Genomic DNA, 16,285 nt, shown 5'->3' with positions numbered 1-16,285 from the left:
TATGTATATATTTTTCAGTACTTTACATTTTCAAAGTAATACATAAAATGGCATTGAAGTAGGTCAGTCAGTATTATCCTTCAGTTACAGGTGAGGAAACTGAGAGAATGGCATAGTCAAGTGACCTTTCCCAAGATTACACAGAGTGACTGAATGGCAGAGCTGAGCCTAGAATTTAGCTCAGGGGTCCGGACCCCTCAGGGAGTCACAAGGATATTACATGGGGGGTCGTGAGCTGTCAGCCTCGACCCCAAAACCAACTTTGCCTCCAACATTTATAATGGTGTTAAATATATATACATTTTTTAAAACTCATGGGGGGGGGTTGCACTCAGAGGCTTGCTATGTGGAAGGGGTCACCAGTACAAAAGTTTGAGAACCACTGATTAGCTGTTCCTGTGCCTACATAAATGAGACAGACTTTGTCCTGGGGAGCCCGCAATCTGATGAGATTCTGTCTCCAATATTTTCCATCTAAAGAATAGCAAAACCGGATTCACTACTAGCATGCAACTTTTAGCGGGTTGGTATTTTCACATTACATTCATTGGAAAAACCTTGTATATGAAATTCCGAGAGATGACTGAACTCACATTGGATATTGGTAAAGTAATTCTCCTCTTTCCCCTCCCAATAGCCTGCATTGCTACCTGCAAAAAACAAAACAAACTTTTAGCAAGTTAATAAGTAAGCGTCGTGAGTGATATCTAAGATGCTTTTTATTTTTTTAAGAAATAACAGAGATGCTTTTAAATGGCAAAGTTACATATATTTCATACCTGAGCTCAAATTTTGAGCTAAGCATCTTGAAGAAAAATTATAGGTCGCAAACATGCAGTGTCAGCTACAAGAGAATAGTGGAAATTTGTAGTTGAAAGTGGTGGCCTTTCTTTCTGGTCAAGTTTGTGGTTTTTTTTTTGTTGTTTTTTGTTGTTTTTGTTTCAACTGTTTGTTTTTCTTCTGAACTGGGAGATTACAAATTTGTCTGCTCATGTGATTTGTTTGATAATGTCTTTGTTAATATTCTGAACGTCTTGTGATTGCTCGGGAACATGATCAACAAAATGGTCCTAGCATCTTGAATTTAATTTGAGGTTGTTTTTTGATTGGATGAATTATAACTGCAATAAGTACTTTTTGCCTATTGTGGGAATCCAGGTAATGGTTAACTCTTTAATGAGCTATATTAAGAGGAACTCCTAATATTAAGGAACTTTTAATTTTCAGTAAATAAAAAGTAAATCTTTTCATGACAAGAAACCAATTACATCTAAAGTTGTCAAAACAATATTTTGTCTTACCTGAAACATAATAGAGTAATTGAGAGCAGAGCTACCATTATGATGTCCAGACGCTAAATGTTAAAATCAGTTGTTTGTTTCCTCTTGTTTCATCTACAGTCTGTTGAAGAATAGTCAGAGTTGTTGTCTCCAACTATTATCAGACATTACCCCCACGTTTTGTTAGAAAAGTAATGTACTGATTTGGTCTCTTCAAATTTAGCTTTTTTTTTTTTTTTTGCTGCCTAATATTACACTGGCTCTGTTCTCAGTGTAATGCCAGGCCGCCCGCCCCCAAAAATCTACATCTATATATAAAATCTGTGTAATTTTTTCCAACTAAAAAAAAACCACCTGTATATGGGTCCTTGAATTAGTTTAAGTTCTTCAACTAATAGATCCTCTGTGGATTTGTCTCTTTCTTAGTGCATGCTGGACTGTACTGGCTATTGGGTATAAAAATCCAATTATTCTAGGGCTTTTATATTGATTTATTTGATATAATATAAATCACATCAGAAAAGAAGTATCCCTTTTTAAGGTGAGAGATCACATTTAGTGTGCTGGACTCTTGTTGACATCCTTTGTCTCCTGTACATGAAATGATTGTAGAATGGCTTTATGTCAGGGACTCCCAAACTTTTTTGCTCCCCCACCCCCAGGAGCTGGGGCCAGGAGCGGTGCCGGGGGCAGAGCAGGGCTGGGTGGCACTCCCTCCTGACACCCTGGGGGGGCTGACCTGAACATTCCTCTGTGCACACCATAGTTTGGGGACCATTGCTTTATGGAGTCTTGTATGTAGTGTAATAGTAGTGTCCGTCCCAGGATATTAGAGAGACGAGGTGAATGAGGTAATATCTTTTACTGGACCAACTTCTGTTGCTGAGTGAGACAAGCATTCGAGCCACACAGAGCTCTTCTTCCGGTCTGGGAAAGGTACTCCTAGCATCACAGCAAAATGCAAGTTGGACAGATTATCTAGCAAAAGTCATTAGCAGAGGCCCAAGAGGCTGCAAGCAGTCCCATGTTCCATTGCAGGGCTTGAAGATTGCTGGTAGCCTAGTGTAGTTTCCTCTGAGCCTTGAAAGAGGGAGGGTGGATATCTTTCCTCTGGGTAGAACAGCGCTTCTGAGGCCTGCCTTGTTCTGTGTCTTTTGTTATAAGCTGATAATTTACTATAGCTGTATGGGCTCTTATTTCAAGCTTGATAACTTTGGCAAGTATTGTGGATTGAAGTCAATTAAATCCTGTTCTCTGTGGAGATCATTAACTCTTTTTTTTGCTCTGGCCTGGTGTGAAGTTTGTGCCACTGCATTAAAATAGCCCATATAAACATAACTATGGAACAAATGATTAGTTTAAAATGGGTCATGTGCAGCCATTCTTTTTCCATGCCATGGGACCTCAGGCATGTACAGAACAGAAGGTCCAATATGAATTAGTGAAGTTCGAAAAGATATGAGTGAGGTCAGCGTGGATGATACAGCACAGAGCCTAGTTGAAAGTGCCCTAATTCTGTTTCAGGGTAATGACTGCCAAGGGTTCAGAGCCTGTGTAATGTGGCATGTTCTGTTGTTAGCTCCTTTTCTTTTTGCGAATACAGAGTAACACGGCTGTTACTCTGAAACTTTTCAGTAAAGATGTGTAAAGTTTTATTGGTAGCTATGTTTACTTATTCTCTTTCCCTGTCTCTCTCAGCTACCAGTTTGTCAGTATTATTGTAGATGCCATCTTGGATCATTACAAGGCCAAAGTTCTCTTCTTAAATATTTTGAAGTCTTATTTATACATCTTTTATATCATTTCAATATGACTAGTCGTTTAATACATCTATTGTTCTCCCGCTGTTCACTATTCGGTAAGTGAACTTTCTCCCACTGACCCTTACCCTTACAAAATGTGTGTTCATGGTTGACCAGGTTATTGAACAGTGAAGTCCAAAGAACATGTCAAAAATAGATAGTTTCTAGTGCACTATATCCCATGGCTCAAATTATTTGAAACCAAAATTAATGATGTTCTAAACTAACTACACTAGATATTGAATATTTATCAAGTTATTTGAAGTTTTCAACTTAAAATCTAGATTCTTTTTTTTTTCAGAAGTATTAGCTGTCACAATTCCAGTTGAAGTCAGTGGGAGCGTGCACCTATGAAACTCGAGCCTCTTCCCGCTTAGACAGTAACTGTAATAATAGCTTTCTGGAATACTGAGCTTGATGATCTACCCATCTGGCTTGTTTTTTATTAATTGCCAGGTTAGCAAACGAGAACCTGGAATCTGAAAGTAGTTACACGCTTTCTCTATATGTTGTTACTGCTAACTACTATTTTATGAGCTGGTCTTATCTGTAAAGTTAACTCTGGTAATAAGCTGAGTGTTGCTGATAACTCAGGTGTGTGGGGCATCCCCATGGTCATAACTTGAGTTGGCTAGCATGTCAGGGGATATAGGCTGACAGTATTGTAGTATAACTTGACAGCTGGTAAAGAAACATGTAATGAACTGTTACAGAAATGTATATGAAATAATATTAGAGAAGTAGTCATTTTTTCCTTTTCTTATAACATTAAATATATTTCTGCTTTCTGTGTGTCTTGTTGACACAGGTCTCAAACAGTGCTTAAAAAAATCAGAAAACTGGTTTGTCTTATCTACAGTGGATTGTTGGTCTGTGTAGGGCAAAGCAAACCAGACAAGTGTGTGATTTACTAGCCAGCTGTAGATCTCCCTAGTAAAACAGAGTATGGAGGATAGATACTGACTGGAAGAGACTAGCTAACCAGCAACTGGAAGGCCACAAGAAGCAGATAAGAATAAGACCACTGTTGCAAGGAACAATGGAAATCAGCTTGTGTCTTTTGCCGACAGAAGTTGCTTCAATAAAAGATATTATCTCGCCCACCTTGTGTCTTTACTTTCCAATATTAGAGAGACAAGGTGGGGTGATGTAGTGTCTTTTCTTGGGCCAACTTCTGTTGGTGAGACAAGCTTTTGAGCTTATGTAGAGATCTTCTTCAGATGCACTGACAGTTCTGTAATAGAAAGCAGGATTGATGGTGTTGCTGAAAGGTTGTCTGGGCTAATAGATCCTAGGAGGTGGGTGAGGCGGTCCAAATAGACCTTTAATTAAATGAAAAAGCTAAGAAAAAATCTAACTGGAATAGAAAAGGAATTAATAATCTTTTTCCTACTAGAACTGTTTTTCAGAGGAAGGATACGTTCTATTATCTCCCTGTCCAAAATAGTTTTTCAGTCAATTATGTTGACATGAGAGGAGGCAAGAGAGAACATGTATCACTGTCTAACGGTAACATTTTGAGTATATGATGGGTGGTGTGGCATGAAAATTTTGTTGGCATGAGTTTTTTGATTGCCACTCAAGAATAATGCAACTATGACAAACATATTTATACCGCACTGTGTATTCTGTACATACCATAAAGAGTATAGGAACTATTTTAGGAATATTGTAGAGTTCTAAAAAACTTATTAGGATTATTTCTTTTAGCCTTCTGGGTGTACAGCCAGGTGCCTCAGTGTGCGAAACTGTGTATATATCTCCAAGGGAGAGAAATAAAAAGACCTTCTAAGGTGTGTCTAAAAATAACCTATATTATCTTGTTCAGATATATAAATTGTCATAACACCACAGTTTTCATGTGCCTTGTAGAACTAGACGTGAGTGCTGGGTCCCATTGGAAAGGGGAAAAGCTCCCCAATTGTGTTTTGCTTCTGTTTCTAGCCTTACATGGCAACAAGAAATTAAACTTTAAAACAGTCTAGGAAAACTGTCAGATCTTTTTCTTACTTTTCCTGGATCATCATCAATTGTACTTCTCAAAGAGAAGTACCACATATTGCATTAGAAGGACGAAAGGCATATGGGCGTTATTTATTTAGTTATTTATTTATTTATTGTAGATAGGCTTTTGAAACTGCTCTAAGTGCTGGGTAGATGGAGTAATGTGCAGGTGATGATGTCTTATGTATGTGCAACACTGGTCACACCCGTGCAACTTAGCATGTGGATATCTCCTCTGTGTGTGATGTAGAATTTTCAAAACACTGTTCAGAAATTCCTGTTTCAGTGTATCTGCTGGGTGAATGATCTGTTGTCTCCCAATGGAGGCTGCCATTTAGATTAAACCGTGCCCCACAGCAGAAGCCAAGATTGATGCCAAGTGCAACTGAAAGAACTAGTGTTGCTATTGGCAGCCTAAATAATAGGCTTATACTACCAATGAAAGCCTGACTTCCAAGGCAGTGATTCTGGCTGGCTTGTCATTATCAAACTGTTAAGATGGCTTTGTCTTTGTTTACTAATGTTTTAATTAGATTGTTAAAGTTTCTTAAATACAATATTTTGTAATTAGACAAATAGAATATTCTCTTACTGCATTCTAGTTTTTCCTTTAACATGTGGGGAATCACGTTTGGTAGAGTATTTGCCAGTATTGGGAGAGATACAGGTATATGGAAAAAGCTATAAACGGTAACGGGTCATTCATGTTTACTTCAGACATGCTTTTAGATGTATTTCAAAATTCTTGTCCCCTTCTCCCTTAATTTTGAGCCAAGTGTGAAAAGTTGTGACAAAACAGATTGTTACCAGGGCTTAAAAAATTTACCTGACCCTTTGTAGCCCAAGAATTAATCTTGTTAAGTGTGTAAGGGTATGTCTACACTGCATCTGGGAGTGAGCCTCCCAGTCTGGGTCCCACAGACTTGAGCAAGCGCTTCAAGAATAGCATGAGTCTGTGAACCCAGGCTGGGAGGCTTGCACCCTGATGCAGTGTATCCTTGTGTACTTGTGCTGGCACCCCCACCAATTAAAGAAATAAAACTGATATATAGTGTATTTAATAAAAATAACAAATTTGTTAGTTTCTAAGGTACCACAAGTACTCCTTTTCTTTTTGCGAATACAGACTAACACAGCTGCTACTCTAAAACCTGTCTGTGTATTTAATAGTAACACTGTCAATCGCCTTTCTGTTGAATACTTTTTAAAATGTTTTAAACATGCCATATCTCTTACATTTGTCATACCTTTTTCCCTTCTTGACTTCACTCTCATCTATTTTTTTTTAAACCCCTATAGAATATGGCTTGTTTTCTCGACAACATTTTCAGGTTTTTCTTTTGCCTCCACGCTCTTATGAGAGTCTTGCTCTTTCCTCTCCTTACTTCCCTACTTTCCGCTCTTGTCCATATCTACCTCATACATAGAACTTAAACAATTTTAGCAGAAAGCCAATACCTAGGGGACTAAAACTACTAGTCAAAGCCAGATACAGAAGATTGGCCCTAGCCTCCAGCTGGGAAAGCCTCCCATGCCAGCTAGTGGAAAGGGGAGCGTGTTGGGCTTCCTATACTGATGCTGTTTTTAGATCCTGCTCTATTAACTGAATAGCAGTAGTAAAGAGTCTGCTGTAGCTTGGGAAAGCAATGGGCAGCAGCCAAGGTACTAGAGCTGTCTCTTCTTAATAAGACAGCTTTGCGTCAACTTACAGTCATTTCATATTTGGAAGGCTATTTTTGTAACCATACGGGCTAGAGGTAACTTTTTCAAAGGGGTAACAAACTTTAAGAAGTATACTCATGTCTGAAATCTTTGTACCTTCTATAAATTATGCCTAAAATCCTGATCTTGAATTGAGTTCCTTTGCCAGCCTGGAATCCTGTTGCATTTGGTGAGGCTCCCCTGCATCTGTGTCATCCACCTGTGAGGATCTTATTGTCGTATCAGGGCCTTGGTTATTAAAATGGAAAAGTTAGCGCAAACTATTTTTTTACTTATGTGGTGGGTTTCAGTCACTTCCTCTTTATAGTCAGTTTCTGAAAAGAGCCTTACAAACATCAACAGGGTTCAGAAACACTTGCAGTTTTAAATAACTCAAAAATGTAAAAAAAAATCCTGGGGTGCTCCATCATTCTATTTTATGAAAATAGTCAATTAAAATCAATTTGATGCTGTCCCTCAACGAAAGCTTTTGGTTCTGAAGGAGTTAGTGGTATTTGACTTTTCACTCACTCGTAACAATTTAAGAGTCTCCTGTAGCAAGTAGGATTTTTCAAATCCTGTAGAACACTAGTGTTAATGCATTTTCCTGTTTAAATTAAAGCTCGGAAAAAGTACTTTCTGGTGTCCAGTGGGAAGACTTCCAATATTTAGGACTTTAGTAGCAGAGTATGGAACTGATGCAGTGCTAGTAAGCTTCACTCTTACTCCTCAAGCTAAATAGTAAAACACAAGTGTTACAAGTATTTGCTTCACTATGGCTTTTCATGGTAAGTGGGGTATGATCCCATGGAGACTGGGAAAAGGAAACCAGAAAAAAAACCAAAACCAACCACAAAAGAGAGACAACAAAAGGGTAAGAAATACAAAAAACAGAGTGTGTGGGAGAAAACGGGGGAATATGAATGTTACTTTTCTACCCTTCTCTTTACAGCAGTCTGAGTGGGAGGGGAGATAAAAGAAGGAAAAAAGGTCCTGTTTCCCCCCCGCTCACCCCCCCTTTTTTTAAGGGTTGATACAAAATATGATGCAGCTGCAAGGAAGAGGCAGGATGCTCTTTTCTTTCTCCCCTTTGCACTGCTAGGGATTTTGGAGTGCTTCCCAGTGAGTAGTTCCTGTCTTTCATAACTGGCCGTTGTTAGCAGGTTTCTGATACATTTTTCAGGTTGCTATTTAAATGTTTCTTTGAGGGTTGTGTCTTAATTAAGTTCTTGGATGGATGGTTTTGCTGCCTGCTTTGTTTTACTTGCAGTACGTGCTTCAGTGAAGTTCATACAAGTAACTTCAGACTTTCATTCTGCCTACAGGGGAGTTTGCTCTTGTGGCATAAATTGTTAATCAGCTAGGCCAGAGGTGAGCAAACTATGGCCCACAGGCCACATCTGGCCCGTGGGACTGTCCTGCCCGGCCCCTGAGCTCCTTGCCCGGGAGGCTAGCCCACAGCCCCTCCCCTGCTGTTCCCCCTCCCCCACAGTTACGCCACTGCGCAGGCAGCAGGGCTGCGAGCTCCTGTTGCTCTGAGTGGCATGGTAAGGGGGTGGCGGCGGTGCAGGGGTTGGGTAGGGGGTCCCGGGGGTGTGGTGGTTTGGGGCAGGGGGGTCCCAGGAGGGGGAAATCAGGGGACAAGGAGCAGGGGGGGTTGGATGGGTCGGGAGTTCTGAGGGGGGCAGTCAGGGGGCGGGAAGTGGGAGGGGGTGGTTAGGGGGCAGGGGCCAGGCTGTTGTGAAGGCACAGCCTTCCCTACCCGGCCCTCCATACAGTTTTGCACCCCGATGTGGCCCTCGGGCCAAAAAGTTTGCCCACCCCTGAGCTAGACCATGTTCAGAAAATCTTGGCAAACAAATCTCTAAACAGTTGATTCCAAAACAATTTACCCAACTCCTGTTTATTTCTAAAAGAATCCTATTTTTAGAAAACTTCAGTTGAGATTGTGCATGGAAAAATATGGTGAGGATTCAGGGTCTCATGCAGGTGATGTGGCAGTGTCTCCTCCATTTGGATTAGAAAGGAGCATAATAATTGGCATGCATGATTTGGTCTATGGAGTTTAATGAAAAGTTAGATCTTCTAGATTCTGCTGTCTTCCTGCTCAAGGTCATCTGCCCAGGAAGGGATTCAGGACTTCTCTTGAGACTTGAGAGAAATAGAATAGGAGTTTGCACAGAGGGAGAGTAGGCTTCTAAATTAGTTTTTTAAGTTAGTTGTTAATTGGGCTAAAGAAAATCTATTAAACTAAATAAACACTTCAGCTTCTAACTTTAAAAAGTAAACCTAGTGCCAGTCAGAGTAAAAGCCTCAGTTTAATTAAGCGGGTAAGATTACCAATAGGTTACGGTGGGGGCTGCTGAGTGTGTAGTACATTAATGTAGTGCTTCCTAATTCCATTCTCCAAATGGTGACTATGGTTGCCAGGTGTGTCCAGTCTGGTATGGGAGCAAATGCAGAAAGGCGGCCTGTCAGTTGAATTTCTTCTCTGTAAGACTAGCAGTTGCACACAAGGCTGTCCTTACCAATACGCAAAGTATGCAGCTGTACTTTTCTGGCGCCCTACACAGCTGCTCCAGCCCCTGCTTCGCCTCTTCTGCCGCTGCTCCACCTCAGCTCTGGCCTCGCTCCACCTCAGCTCTGGCCTCGCTCCACCTCAGCTCTGGCCTCGCTCCACCCCTTCCCCAAAGCCTCTGCCCTGCCCCTGCTCCACTCCCGCTCCATCCCCACTCCCCTGAGGACTGAAGCAGGGCTGGGCCTGCACTCACCAGGGGTGAGAAGTCCAGTGGCCAGGCCCCAACCGCACTGCTGGTGAGTGCTGAGGGGTGGTTCCTCCCTTTCCCCCAAGCCTGCCCCCCTCCCCCAGGGGTGCTGTGTAGGGCACCAGAATAGCTAGGGACGGCCCTGGTTGCACATGAATGTTTTGGAGAATGTGATCCTGAACTCACTGAGTATCTTCAGAAACCTCTTTATCCCTAAATGTTCTGTTAATAGAATTATAGAAATGTAGGACTAGAAGGGACCTCATTAGATCATCTATTCAGTCCCCTGCACTGAAGCAGGAATTAGTGTTATCTAGATGATCCCTGATAGGTGTGTGTCTAACCTGTTCTTAAAAACCTGCACTGGTGGAGATTCTATAACCTGCCTAGGTAATTTGTTTCAGTGCTTAACTACTCTTACAGTTAGGAAGCTTTTCGTAATGTCTAACCTAAATCTCTCTCGCAACAATTTAAGCCCATTACGTTTTATCCTGTCCTCAGTGGTTAAGGAGGACAACTTGTCACCCTCCTCTTTGTAACACTTATGTACTTGAAGACTGTTATTATGTCCACCCTCTGTCTTCTCTATTCCAGACTGAAAAAACTGAGTTTGTTTAATCTTTCCCTGTAGGTAATGTTTTCTAGACCTTTAATCGTTTTTGTTGCTCTTCTCTGGATTTATTCCAATTTGGCCCCATCTTTCCAAAACTGTGGTGCCCACAACTGGCTAGAGTGCTACAGCTGAGGTCTTATCAGTGCGGAGTAGTAGTAGAATTACTTCTCATGTCTAAGGCTACATTTTAGTCACAGGTGTGGGGTTTTTTTTAAGTAAAAGTTAGACCAGTCACTAAACGATAATTCATGGTCCGTGACCTGTCTATAACTTGTACTATATACTTCTGACTAAATCTTGGGGTGGGGGGCGCCACGGGTGTTCAGGGGTGGGGCGTGCCGGGGCTGGCAGGCTCCCTACCTAGCTCCTTGTGGCTCCCCGGAAGCGGCGACCTATCCCTCCCTGAGCTCCTAGCTCTGTGCGCTGCCTCCGCCTGCAGGCACCACCCCTGCAGCTCCCAGTGGCTACAGTCCCCAGATAATGGGAGCTGTGGAGCCAGCACTTGGGGCGGGGGCAGCGCGTGGAGCTAGGAGCTGAGGAAGGGACTTGTCTCCCCTTCTGGGGAGCTTCCCGAGGTAAGTGCCACACAAGAGCCCTCACCCCCTTCTGCACCCAAACTCCCAGCCTTGAGCCCCTTCCCACACCCAAACTCCTGCTGGTGCTGCTTTGGCAGTGGGCGGGGGGGAGGGCCAAGACTGCCCTAGCAGTGGCCTGTGTGGCTGTTCAGGGGCTGCCCGAGCTGCTCAGGCAGCCCCAGAGCCAGCTGTACCTGCCACTTCAGAAGTCATAGAGGTCCCAGAAAGTCAGGGAATCCATGACTTCTGTGATAAACTCGCAGCCTTACTCATGTCTTTCTTACAATACTTCTGTTAATACATTCCAGAATGTTTTTGCAACAGTATTGCTTTCTGTTTAGTTTGTGATCCACTATAACCTCAAGATGCTTTTCAGCAATGCTCCTTCCTAGGCAGTCATTTTCCATTTTGGATCTGTGCAATTGATTGTTCCTTCATTAGAATACTTTGAGTCTCTCCATACTAAATTGCATCCTATTGATTTCAGACCATTTCTCCAGTTTGTCAAGGTAATTTTGAATTCTAATCCTGTCCTCCAAAGTTCTTGCAACCACTGCCAGCTTGGTATCATCTGCTAACTTTAAGTGTACTCTCTTTGCCATTATCTAAATCATTTATGAAGAGATTGAATAGAACTGGACCCAGGACCGATCCCTGCAGGACCCCACTCAATATGCGTTTCCAGCTTAACTATGAACAAGAGATAACTGAGTACTGTTTTTCAGCCAGTTGTGCACCCACCTTACAGTAGGTTTGTCTAGACTATATTTCCCTAGTTTGCTTATGAGTAGGGTGACCATATGTCCTGTTTTGGCTGGGACAGTCCTTTTTAAGGCCCTGTACTGGCCATCCCGATTTTTTGGGCAAAACTCTGCATTTTGCCAGAAAGGTGAGGTGTGACCCTCTAGTGGGACACGGAGGAATGTGTGGGGCGGGGGGAGCAGCAATACCAGCCCTATATAGGAGGGAGGGCTCAGGAGAGTGCCTTAGGCCAGGCAAGTGCAGTGTGGCCAGGTGGCAGGGGGTCTTGGGCCGGCCCAGTCTGCAGAAGGAGAGAAGGGGGCATTAGTCCCTTTGGGGAAAATTCTCACCCAAGTTATGAGAAGATCATGTGAGACAGAATCAGAAGCCTTAGTAAAGTTGAGATACATCACATCTACTGCTTTCCCCCATTCACAAGGTTTGTTTCTCTGTCAAAGGAGGATATCAGGTTGACTTGATGCAGGGGCATGTACAGGGATTAAACATTTGATGGCTTTTGGAGGGGCATGTTCTGTGCCCCTACCGTGGCCACGGGGCTGGAAGAACTGTCAGGTCCCTCTGTGACCCTGGCCCGTGCCTCTGCTTGTCTCCCCTTGAGCACATCCCAGCTTGTTGTGATTTGATCTTGATAAATCCATGTTGACTGTTACTTATCTTTCTTTTTTTAGGTGCTTACAAATTGATTGTTTGCTCCATTATCTTTGTGGGTACTAAAGTTAATTGGACTGGTCTATATTTCCCTGGGTTGTCCTTATTTCCCTTTTAACATATAAGTATTATGTTTGGCCTTTTTCAGTCCTCTGGGATCTCTCCCATCCTCCATGGGTTCTCAAATATAATCACTAATGGCTCAGAGATGTCTTCTGTTAGTTTAAGTATTCTAGGGTGTATTTTGTCAGGCCCTGTCAACTTGAAGACACTAACTTGTCTAAGTAATTCTAAATGGGTTCTTTCCCTATTTTAGCCTCCGATCCTACCCCTTTTATACAGATGTTAGCTATGTTAGTTGTTTGATCACTGCTAGCCTTTTTGATGAAAAGTGAAACAAAAAAAATTGTTTTGCATTTCGGTCGTTGATGCATTTTCTACTATTTTTCCCTCCTTTTTGAGTGATCGGCTTACCGTGTCCTTGGTCTTCCTCTTACTTCTAATGTATTTGTAAAATGTAGTCTTGTTTTTTTACCTTTTATGTCCATATCTAATTTAATCTGATTTTGTGCCTTGGCCTTTCTAATTTGTCCCTATATGCTCTGTAAGGGTTGTGGTACAGTGACTAGGGGGGAAAAACTCTAAAATTCTCCCGCACTTTTCCATAGTTGGGGGTCATTGTGTATATCATTGCTGAGGGTAAGCAGGGAAGAAAGGGTATGTCTACTACATGCTTGTGGCTTCTGCCCTGGTCCCTATGCTACTCGCCTGTGTGCTGCTTTGGTCCTCTCACAAGTGATTGCCGAATAGCACAGGAAAGCTTCCTACAATGGGGGAAGGAAAAGAGCAGCTCTGCCAAAGAACCTTCAGCAGGGGATTGCAGAGTACCTCCAGGAAAACTTCCTAGAGATCTCTCTGGAGGATTCCCATGAGATCTTGGCGTGCATCAACACCCTGTTCTGCTGTACTGATTAGCTGCACAGAGAAATGTCCAGCACAGAGGAACACAGCCAGCCTTGTACATTTCTATACCCTGAACCCGCCTCTGAACTACGCAAACTGCTTCCCAGGCATCTCCTTTCCTGCTTCTTGCTCACCGGAGAGCAACTGCTGAGACTGGCCAGACACCTTCAGAGTGGTGAAGAGTTCCTGGCTGCCTGCCCCATGGGGCAACCTGGCCAGGAGCTCCTCATCATTGTTTAACTCCACCTCTTCATCAGTGCAGGAATAGTGTTCAAAGGCAACGGGTAACTTGGATTAGAAAAGGGAAATGTAAAGCCTGAGATTGTCTGTTTATTTTCTGTATATAATGTATGTTTGCTTTCCCTTAATAGTTCATCTCTGAATCTGTGGTTAAATAAATTATATTTTTACCACAAGCAGGTGCAACTATGAAGTGTGAGTGCCAAAGCACACTGATAACTGTGGGGGCTGGTTTCACATGTTTGGGGGTGATGAACTAGAGGGGACTGATTTGAGTCTCTTAATACTTAAGAACTCAGGGAGGACACATTTGGGAAAACTTGGGACTGGAAGGGCTTTTGATGTCACTGCAAGGAGTGACTGGGCTGATGAGACTCAGGGGGTGAAACCTTATGCTTGTGGGCTGGCTACTGGTGCCAGGGTTTGGGACTATAGTTGCACAGCATTAAGGGCCCCAAGGTTACAGAGCAGGAGGTAACGTAGCCATTTACTAGTCTGGGTGGTTCCCAGAACATCAGTCATTCCTATGAACAGTGATGCAGAAGAGCATTCTCCTCTTTCTGATAGACAGCAACCAAAAGGTTTCTGGACAGAACTCCAATTCTTATGTCGCAGCACTTGGATGTCAGGTGGATAGGCACTTTGGAAATAGCAAATGTTCAGGAGAGAATGCTTGTCTCTATGCTGGTTAATCTAATTTCCAAGCAAATTTGTGGGAAGAATGGTCCTGTGGCTGAAGTACAGATCTGTAGCTGTTCAGTTCCCTGAAACGGACTTAACTGACTTGCCCAAAGTCGCAGCATCCACTTGGTTATAACTGGGTTAATACTTCTCTTACAGATGTTGAGAAGCTTAATTATTGATAAAATGCTTTGAGATTCTGAAATGGGGAAGGTAAAAATGTTTGGCTAGTAATTTATTATTCACTGCACTTAAGAAACTGCTTAACCATGTTTGGTTTTGAGTATCATAATAGTAAAACATTGCTAATGTTGGTTGCTTACTGTCCATGGAGTGAACTAGAATTCCAGTGTTAAATTGCTCTGGTTTAATTGAAGGAGTAGAGCTGCTGTGTCAGTAGTCCTTCTTTCAGTCAGCAGCTTTGTTTATTGCCACACACTATTATATGTCTGGTATGGATGCATCCGATGAAGTGAGCTATAGCTCACGAAAGCTTATGCTCAAATAAATTTGTTAGTCTCTGAGGTGCCACAAGTCCTCCTTTTCTTTTTATCATATGTCTGTTACACTTAAGGTTTTTTTTAACTTCATTTTTTTCAGACAATGAAGCAAGATGATAACTTAAATGCCACTAAAACAACAGCAAAAGCTGTCTTTCTAAAAGCTATCTATACAACACTGTCTTTGAAATAAATTAAAAAAACCCCCCATATATACTAGACAGAACAATTCTTTCTGAGGGGAAAGAATGGCCTATATAGTCCTGTGAGTAGCGTTTTCTTTATGTAGACTATCACGGACGTTACTTGAATAAAACTTAAACAATGAAAGCCAAGCGCAGTTGGCCTGTTTTCAGTTTTTTAGCTGAGTCAGCAGGATTTTTTTTCAGTATCAAGTTTGGACTTCATGTTCTACAAGAGGATTAGAAGCTGAAATTGGGAAACTAAGCTTTTGATTGTAAGCAACACCTATCAATGTGTAGTTGAACTTAGCCTTCTGAAATACAGGCTTGCTATGTTATGAAGAAACTCACAGAATGACTGAAGATATTCTGAACTTTCGATGCCATTATGCATAATATATAAATTTAAGGGGTGAAATTGTGCATACTTACAATCCAGAGTGATCTAAAAATTTAAGTGAAATCTGCATAAAATAAGAGATTGGCAGACTAAAGTCTTAACTTACAAACAAATGGAAGATAAATATCAGTTTTGCAACCCATGATATGTGGGTGTCCAATGCCACTGTTTTCTCAAACTGATAGCCTACCCTACGTTCTTTTTCAGAAGATTAAGATCCCTTCTTTGAAATAACTAAACTCGTTTTTTTTTTTTTTTTTAGGGCTGTCAAGCAATTTAAAAAAAGTATTGCGATTAATCAGTAATAGAATACAATTTATTTAAATATTTTTGGATATTTTTACATTTTTCAAATTGATTTAAATTACAACACAGAATACAACATGTACAGTGATCACTTTATAATTATGATTACAAATATTTACACTGTAAAAAACAAAGTAAATAGTATTTTTCAATTCACCTAATTCACCTGTTAGTACAATATCTTTATCATGGAAGTTGAACTTACCAATGTAGTCTTATGGACAAAAAAAAAAGCACTCAAAAACAAAACAATGTAAAACTTTAGAGCCTACAATTCCACTTAGTTCTACTTCTTGTTCAACCAATCACTCAGACAAACAAGTTCGTTTACATTGCAGGAGATAATGCAAAGGATCTCACAAAACTAGATGACTGGTCAACAAAATGACAGATGAAATTTAATGTTGATAAATGCAAAGTGTAATGCACATTGGAAAACATAATGCCAACTATACATATATGATGATGGGGTCTAAATAAGCTGTAACCATTCAAGAAAGCGATCTTGGAATCATTGTGGATAGTTCTCTGAAATCATCCACTCAATGTGCAGTGGCAGTCAAAAAAAGTGAACAGAATGTTGGGAATCATCAAGAAAGGGATAGATAATAAGACAGATAATATGATATTGCCTCTCTATAAATCCATGGTATGCTCACACCTTGAATATTGCATGCAGATGTGGTCGCCCCATCTCAAAAAAGATATATTGGACTTGGAAAAGGTTCAGAAAAGGGCAACAAAAATGATTAGGGCTTCCGTATGAGGAGAGAGTAATAAGACTAGGACTTTTCAGCTTGGAAAAGAGGCGACTAAGGGGGGATATGATAGCGGTCTATAAAATCATGAGTTGTATAGAGGAA

The 16,285-nt window shown here is 41.4% G+C and overlaps 1 protein-coding gene across 3 annotated transcripts in view; it reads left to right on the top strand.

Annotated features, from left to right (window-relative positions):
- The window catches only part of HERC2 (HECT and RLD domain containing E3 ubiquitin protein ligase 2), a 331,520-nt gene that overhangs the window by 132,024 nt on the left and 183,211 nt on the right, over window positions 1-16,285 (top strand). The gene's annotated exons all lie outside the window — the stretch shown is intronic.

The sequence above is a fragment of the Lepidochelys kempii genome, chromosome 1, assembly GCF_965140265.1.
Source record: "Lepidochelys kempii isolate rLepKem1 chromosome 1, rLepKem1.hap2, whole genome shotgun sequence".
In the NCBI taxonomy this organism is placed as follows: Eukaryota; Metazoa; Chordata; order Testudines; family Cheloniidae; genus Lepidochelys; species Lepidochelys kempii.
The sequence above is the reverse complement of the archived record's forward strand: the minus strand, read 5'-3'. Positions and strand labels throughout refer to the sequence as shown.